Source organism: Athene cunicularia (assembly GCF_003259725.1).
Source record: "Athene cunicularia isolate RWA chromosome 26 unlocalized genomic scaffold, athCun1 chr26_part1, whole genome shotgun sequence".
Taxonomy (NCBI): Eukaryota; Metazoa; Chordata; class Aves; order Strigiformes; family Strigidae; genus Athene; species Athene cunicularia.
In genome coordinates, this window is record NW_020799136.1 from 1147674 (window position 1) to 1156850 (window position 9177).

Below are 9177 nucleotides of genomic sequence, written 5' to 3' on the forward strand. Positions count from 1 at the left end.
TAGAAGGTGCCCGCTCCTGAAGACTGAAGAACAGCACACGTTCCTGCTTCCTCTCCCACAGCAAAGCTGCAACATCCTACAGGTTTACTACCTCCTTGCTTAGCGCCGTTATCCCCAACTAATGGTGCCAGCAGCTGGTTTTCTCTGGGTAAAACTGCAGGGAAGATACTATCAGCACTACACTGGCTTTGCACGATTTGTAGCGCCTCCAGTTTTGCCATAAGTTCCACAACATTTAGTCTCAAAGCACTGGGGGAGTCGTGGATTCAGTGAGGTGGGTTTTCTTTGTTGTTTTTTCTTTTGAAAAAGATCAATTTCCACATCTTTTGGTTGTAGAGAAAAGCCTGGAAACGTGATTGGCCATAAACTGCCAAAACCAGAAGGCAATGATTCTTTTTTTTTTTTTTTCATTGGGAGTCTCAAGACTTAAACAATCTCGTGATTTCTGAGACTCTGCGAAGCCTGTCTCATCCTGCAAAGGCTGGGTTTGGTTAGAGAGATTTTGTTTGGTAGGGAGATGGGGTCACTGTGTACCACTTACTGGATTCCAAGGCCTTTCCAGCCAAGCAAACAAACTTGCTCCCTCATCAAAATCCATATTGATACTGGAACGGCTCCCACTGTTTGCTGCTCAGCGTCAACGTTACTGTCCCTGCAGGCGATGCAGAAAGAAAGAAGCTGTCCGTGAAACTGTGTGTATGCGAGCGTTGCTAAACCGGGTTTGAAATCTGGGCATATCTGCTATATTTACAGAGTGCAGGACAAACATTTTAGCATTCCCCCTGCTGTTCCCTGGGCTGCATTCTTAACCTCTGCCTCTTCTAGCCAACCTCCTTTCCCTGTACACAGCGTGACGCGCTCAGTTGCCTTCCCTGCCTTTCAGAACGTCGCCAGAGTTTTGAACTGTGCCACCCGCCAAGCGAGCTGTGGCTGCCCCTTGCCCGGCCAGGAGGAAACTGCAGAACCTGGCAGGGAGGGATGTCCTTGCTACCAATGTGCAAGGACAAACAGCCAACCACAACACCAGCACAAAATCCAGACAGCTTCACTTAGGGGGAAGTTAGAGAGGAACTGAACAACAGCTCTGCTGAATCCTCTTCCCTCCGTTGTTGCTTTGCTTTTTTTTTTTTTGGTGCTGTCACCTCCGGTATGCAGGTAAGCACAAATTTCCCCTGTGTGAAAAGGCAGAGCAGCTCTGTTTCAGTCCCCTGCCTGACAGCAGCCACAGACTCCAGGAGTGCAGCTCCAGCTCTCTGAACCTTTGGCTACTTCGAACTTTAATCCTTAGCATTGCACAGCCCCCCCCTTCCCCAGCCTCTTTAACCCTCTGCACCCCAAGGACAGCCAGGCCCCACTTAGGAAAGCCACGGTAAAGTTAAAGATCACTTTGCACCACCTTACTCTACAACCTAGAGCACATCTCTAATACCACTCAGCCTCTCCTCCCCTAATCTATCACTCCTCACCCACCTCAGTCCTATAAATGATGCAGGAAAGAATTTACGGGCCAGTATCTTCAGCAACAGCCTGGCAGATGCCAGGTTAGGAAGAATCCCACTTTCCTCTGATATAGCTCAAGCTTCCCCCACCATCCTGCCTTTTTCCATCCCCCTCTTACTCCAAGGGGGGAAATTTTATTTCACTGGAGCCCAGAGTCACATTGTCATGGGGCAAAACTAGACAACTCTGGTGTCAGTTCGTGATTTCCAGCTCGAAGGATAAGATTTGTGGGTCTTCCTTGTGAAACAGCCTATTTTGATTCAAATCTGGTGAAAGCAAGCTGCCTACAGACTGAGCTCGTTCCCACCCTGCACGTTTGGTACCTGCAACTTAAAGCTACTCTGTGCCTTGCTGCCCTTTAGTTCTGCTAAGCTAGAGAGAAAGCGACGGATTTCTTTCTGGTTCGGGTGCCAAGGAAACTGTCAGCTCCCATTCAGTCTCCAAGCCATTCCCTGCGACACATTTGCTCAGCCGCTTGCAAAGGCTGCGCCCCGTGAGCCACCCAGCCCATTTCCCAGGGCAGCCTCAGCAGCACGCGCTGGCCAGGGCAGCCTGGGACGTTAAGGGGGTAACAGATGAAACCAGGGGCCCTGGTATGCAGGAGGCTGATGACCTTGACTGAACAATAATTCACTAATACAAGTCCTTCTTGAACAAGGACAACTAGATGAAAAAGCAGGTCTTGCGGTTTGTTCCAGCTGAGGGCCTTTTCACTACTTAAAGGAAATCCTACTTATTTGCAAAGCGACATTAGAAGTTCCATTTCCTTGAATAAAGCAAGGCCTAAGCGATGAGAAATGCCTTCGTTGATGATGAATCCAAACCCCTTCTCCAGGCAGTACCTAATGCCACAGCACTCAGCTCACACTGGAGGCGTCCCAAGACTCGGACACTGCCCTTGGCTTTTCTGCCCCACTCTAATATTTTTCTTCCCATTTCTGGTTCTCTCACGTAGCCACAACTCCTCCAGCCGATGTCCTTAGCTTCTGCACCAGCAAGACCTGCCGCTTGCATGAAAGTTCTTACCTTTGCCAGAGAGTTTTGCGGAGAACTTGGGAGTCAGTTCCTTCAGAGTCGTTCTTTGGCTCCATCACAGGCTGGCACACCCCTGCAGATATCCCAACAGAAAACAAAAAGGTGGTCCTAGGCCTAGATCTTGACATCACAGGAGGAGATAGGACAGATGGGGGTAAAACAAACAAGAAGGAGACAAGTTTGCCCACCTGGTGGCCTACAGGAAGAATCACCTCTCCAGCAGAGGAACAGGTACCTTCTAGCCAAGAAAGTCAGATTGCCCGAGTGAAACACGCCACGTTCAGACAGCACTCACGCTTCTCATCGCTGCCAGCTGACCTGCAAGACCCTGGCTGGTACCACAGCAGCCACGCAGACACCCCCACGCCTGTAGGGGACACACCACGCACCGACACAAACCCACTCGCCAGCCTTCAGCCTGCCACGCCAAACCAGGCCTGAGCTCCAGCCTGACCGAGCTGTAGGGAATTACATATGTCTAAATATAAATTTTACAGTGTGAGATCAGACTCCATCTGTGAGCTGAGGAACTATGCATTGTGGTGGATACTGCCAGAATGGAGAGATTTCCAGGGGTATTTGCTCCAGCAGCTCAGCTGTGAAGAGCAGTAGTAAAGAAGGCAGAGAACTGCCACAATTCATCGTTATTGGATGAAGCAGGAAACCTGAACCAGAAAATAACTATATTTACAGAAACCACCCCAACCATATTCGCTGAAAAATAAATTTCTTGTCAAACCAGCTGATTAATTATCTATGAAGCTTTACAAGTCTTAAATTTCCCTTTTCTTGACTGTTTTTATTACACAATTGATGGGCAGATATATGCTTCAGGTAAACAACATGCACCCTGTTTATAGCGCACAGTGCAAATATTTCCCAGCATGTTTATTCTGAAATACTTGCATTGTACAGAGAGGAAGTGATTGCAGAAGGCAGACACCCAAGCTATGCTCCTTTCCAAAGCACTGGGTGGAAGCAGCCGTTAGATAAACTGGATGATGAATCCTGCCTTAGCGGAACTGAGATACTAGTGATGGAGAGGAATGAGGCCATACACCTGTCTGTGCAGAAACATGAAAGTGATCCTGTAGGACTGGGAGAACCTTGATTCTTTTTCATTAATTAAAAGAAAAGGATCATCAAAAGAATAATAAGAGAGTTTTCCATTCAAATCTCACCACGACAGACCAGGGCAAACATGGCGCTCTCATTTGCTTACCATCATCCCAGGTTTTTGTGTCTTCACAGGTCTTGCCCTTCGCTCCCTTTAATCTCTCTAAAAGCTGTTTTTCTTTCAGCGTCACATTTCTCTAGAATTTTTATTACTGTTCACAGTACTGGCAGTCAGGAAGGAGGTATTCTAGAACCAGCCAAGGCATCAGCTCCTTTGCTTCTGCTGTTCCCAAACAAAATAATTAAAAAAAAAATGAATAGTGAGCACGCATTGATGACTCTGTAATTCACCTCCTAATCAGCCTCACTATTGTAAATCCTCGGGATGACTTTGACCTGAATGTTAAAAATTGCTCCACGGTGAACCCCACCAGATATTATTATTGACAATTCTGTGTCGCTCCCAGCCCCAGCAGCTCCAGACTTACTAAGGGGTCACTGACATTCAACAAATCACTTGTTTAACAAAGGAAGAATGGAAGAATCGCCTGGGGTCAAGACACACAAACATCACTGGAGACTTTCCCCAGCAGTGGTCCTAGACAGAGTCCCCCCTTCTTCCATATGGTAGAGTGAGTGCTCAAATCTGATGTAATGAGCACTGTCAGAATGGGATCAACTACAGAGGGCAATCTATTACCCCCCCTTATTCCCTTTTTTTTTTTTTTAAGGAGCTGAGAAACCTCTTCTGGAGTGGATTTAGCTGTCACTTGCCTTAATTTTTAGAGGGGAATTTTTCTCTTGTAGAAGCCAAAATGTAAGAGCTGGGGAAAAGATCAGCCAGCCTCGCCACCAGAATTAACACAGCGCTGCTGGTTGCCATGCCTCCCCTACAGCAGGGCAGCTCAGAAGTCACCAGGTGATAGGCCACGGCCACTTCTCTGTAAAATTCAGAAGGAACATCTTCAAGTGCTCCAGCTGTGTTCAGGGACAAGACCCATGCTGAGAGGCGCACATGATTCAGACAGCAACTGAGTCAGCTTCATGAGGACAAGTCTCCTTGAGGTTCTTCCTCTTTTTCCTGACTTTTATACCGCATTTCTCAACTTTTCCACCACATGACCCCCAGCTACAAAGCAAGAGAGCAGCTTTTCTCTCATTCAGTTGTAGCAAAAGGGTACGGCTGCAGGGGTCTGAACATTAAGTCTGCTCCTCAGTTAGGTGGAGAAGATTCCCAAGAACACAAGTAATTTGTTTCAACTGGCTTTCTCCTTTTTTATTATTTATATTTTTTTTTTTATTATCACAGTAACTTCAGATATATTCCAGCAAGAAATGTGCTTGTAATTAGCAGCAGGCTGAGCCCGAGTTTATTATCAGGGCTCACTACACACCAGGACAAACTTGTGTCTACACTAACAAGATTTTAACCTGCAAGCACAGCCTCCTCGAGCAGATGCAACATGTGCCCCGAGATGGCATTTCCCAGCCCTTCCTTGTTGTAGGTCCATGTACTTTAGAGAAAAGCCTGGAGATCAAAGTCAGTTTTGAGAAACGTTATGGTATCAGCGAGGAAAAGGAGGTGGCAGCTTTTTTTTTTTTTTTTTTTTTTTTTTTTTTTTTTTTAAGTATGTCATGCCAACAGCTATTCTGCCAGTGCTGCCAGATAGACCGGGTTTATGTTTTAAAGCTTGGTTATTCGTTTTGGTGTCAGCAACACCTTCAAGCGTTTAAAATCTTGGGAATGTTTAATTAGTACAGCGTTCTACATTCAGATAACACCTTTTTCTTGTTGGGTTTGCACTAAAATGACTACATGTGCATCGAGAAGCATTCCCTACAGCCTACTTCTCATGCTGCACTCGCTGGGCACACTGGTCACAGTTGCTCTTTCCAGCCATCTACATAAAGTTGTACCAGGGGAACAAAGAGGCAGGGAGCTACCCCTCGGCCAGCCAGATGTGCTAGGGGGTAAGGGAGATGGTTTCTTCTCCCTAAAATGTCTTAGGGTCCAAGCTGTAACACAGCTTGGGCCCCTTTTAAAGCTGACTTCATAGTTGTCTTCCTCACCTACCCTCAGCACAGCCGTCCAGCAGAGACCCGTCCAGCAGAAGGCAGAGTCCATGAATTTAAAGCAGACAAAGACATATTTCTGGAAAGAAACAAATATCCAACAAGCTCACCATAGATCTGAGCCAAGAGAGCAATATTTAGCACTCATATAACAATTCTCTCTTTCAAAATGATCTATTCACTTTAAGAATATTTATGTGGGCAATTAATTGTCTTGGGAAAATGAAATATAAGAGGTAAGATAAATTATTAAACTCTGCAACTTGGCCTTTGACACTTAAAAGCCCTTGGTGGTGTGGGGAGATGGAGATGCAAGAGTGAGAACAAGGACTTGCACCCAAGGATATTTTCTTTTTCCTTCTGGCACCCTTGCTCAACAAAAGAAGGAAATGGGAAAAATGTTTAAAAAGCCATTTAAATGGTATTACGCATTTAAAGGTGCAAAAACAGTTCAATGTGAATGAGACTGAAAGAACCTGAGTCACTTCCAAATATGAGACCTAGTTTGCGTTTGAGAAATGTGTCACGTATTAGTTTAAAACTAATGTACTGAACCGTTTCTGGGAACAGAAAGGACTGTTTCAAACGCAGTATCATAATCAGCAGTGAAGTAAAAGGGAAAGAAAAAAGCCAGTTCAGAGAAAAAGAAATTATGGCTTTAGGTAATAAATAGGATTATACTCAAACTATTCCTTCCCTTCATTCGTTTCTCAGGAAGTGAAGCAGAAACACAGCACATGCTTTAGGAGAGACTACAATAATATCCTCTTTATAAAACATTCAGAAGACCATTTAGCCAAAAAGAGAAAAAAAAACAAGCAGAAAGAGACAATTGTAAAAAAAAATGTAAAAAAAAAAAAAAAAAAAATCAGTACTAACTTCATCTCACAGAGGGACAGTTCTCAGACATAAAACACTCCAATTAATCAAAAACGTTTAAAAATGTTTGTAATGAACAAAGCTAACAGACCCCACTGTTAAGGAAAGCCACGAATTGATAATGCTAACTGAAACCTCCTAACAAGGCCAGCTGCTTAGTTAGAAATGCTTAAGGAAAAAAAGATAAGTGTGACAACAGGAAATTTATTGCTGCTGGAACTGTTATCTTATCTACTCAAAACATAAATGTTATTCAATCTGAAAGACATGAGATTATTCAAATAAAATACCAGCCTCTCTTCAAACTGCAGAATTCGCAAGTGAATACAAAGCAAACCCTTGAATAGAAAACAAAACTTCTAATTTTGAAGGGTAAATGAAGTAGTATTGAAGAGACAGAATACGGCTTTGACTTTGTGCAAGATTGTGTTCATTTGTTGTCCATCAAAAAATAGGCAGACGCAGGAGACCAAACTGCAACCGCAGTTTAAGGCCAAGGGCTGAATTTGACCTAAAGACTTTAATTCAGCATTAATTTTAAAAAGGAGCTATCTCTTGCTGCTCTTTTCATTCACGGGGGGAGAGCGCATTCCGATGCTTGCCCACAGTGGGATAACAGCACCTGAACTTGACCTGCATCTATGGAAAGAGGAAAAAAAAAAAAAACAACAAACCAACCCAAAACACACAAAACCATTTCCTGGTCTACATAAAACTCTGAAGCTGGAGATGTGTGCTAGCCCAGGATGTGGTTATGAACTAACAAGCAGCACTCCCGGATCAAATTCAAGTGTAACGTATCGCGCGTTACAGATGTTTAGCGCTTTTCAATCAACGCACAAGGAACAGACACCTTTCCGAGCTCCTTACCCTGCACCCCCGGGACAGCCTTTGTACCGACCCCACAGGAGTTTGGGTTATTAGTGATAACTTTTTATATTTGATTTATCATGTTGCATGGTACGTAGACCCCCAATACCAGTGAAACAAGTAAAAAAAAAAAACCAAACCTGTTCACTTTGTGCTTTGCTGTGTCAAAACTATACATAAAAATATGCTTTTAAAGTACAGGGAATTCACAGGGAAATCTCTCCATTTCCACAATTTTTTGAGGCTTCCTTCAACATGAAAGATGAGGAAGAACAGAACAGCAGCTCTTTAAATCGACTTTGTCCCATTTACTTACTCTTTCAAGCCACCTATAGAGCCCATAGCAGAAAACAAAAAAGTTTCTGTACTGCAGAAAACAGATCTAATCTTGAATTCTATCTTCTGACTTATTTTCATATAACAAAATACTACCAAAACAAACACAAACAGGATATTCCTGAGGCAAAGTTCTACGAGATTAAAACTTGACAGCTAATATTCTTTGCCAAGGGAATCTTATCCCCCCCCCCCAGTTTGGCAGCGCTTGCTGTAGTTACAACACCCGGTGCGTGTCCACTTCTCAGATGCACATCCTTTCAATGTGAAAACAAATTATTTGTTTCGGGTATTATTTCCCAGTAAATACTACTACAAAGCCAATGGGAATTTTAAACTTATACTGGCAGGGCATCACCCTATGGGACCGAGCAGTCAGTAGATACACCGGGTTCAAAGGAGCAATGCTGAGGAGAAAAGCAGCCAAAGGCTGCGTAAACTAATAGTATGGTCAAAGAGTGGTGGCAGTGGGGAAAAAAAAAAAAAAAAAAAAAAAAAAAAAAAAAAAAGAGTAGCTCTTGAAAAAGAGTTCTTAGCATTGCACCATTTCTTAGAGTAAGTGGTGTTTACTTCTGTGGACAAAAGAAGTGCCTCACCTACTAACTACTCATTAATCCGAAGGCTGCAGTAGTGGAGCGGTACCTGAAGGTAACTGCAGCTGCTCCAGATAAAGAACCCATGCAGATACCACAGCGGTGAGGTAGAAATACCTGTCAAGGTTAATTGGCCGGTGTGTTTCAAAAGGAAAGAGAGGAATGCCATAAGCCGCGTTATTAAACCTCTCCGTTCCAGAGGCCTGGAGCATCGTTGCCAACAGCAGCATCCAACCCCAAGCACACCTACGTTACATAATCTTATTTTGCCACGCTAGGGAATTAACTAAAGAGCAGGTAGAGAAGCAGAACACGCAGTCGGGTGCCAGCTTACGGCTGTCAGTGAGTGTCCGGGGCCTTGCGTTGGGCCACAGGAGATGGTGTTCCACCAAGTACCTCGGAAAAAAGACGCACGAAGCATCCTGTGCTGCAACCGGGGGCGACGGCGACCGCTTCTATCGGCGCCAAACGTCTCAGAAACCATTTCGCTCTGGGCGAGCGAGTTGCTGAGCTGGGGCCAGTACCAGACACACCAAAAATCACTTCGTAAGGTGACGAGTGGTTTTTTGCCCCACCAAACCCTGAGGGAAACCGGGTCGCTCGTCACCGTGGAAGCAGCTTCATCCCGAAGCCCGCTCGAAGCTCATGCGGGAGGTTTCACACACACACAGACGGGCGCACACGAGCAAAGCACCAGCGGGAGCCCAGCCCCGAGGTCGCCATCGAGACCCGGGCAGAGGCCGCGGCCGGTCCCGCCTCACCCCGGGGGCGGGGC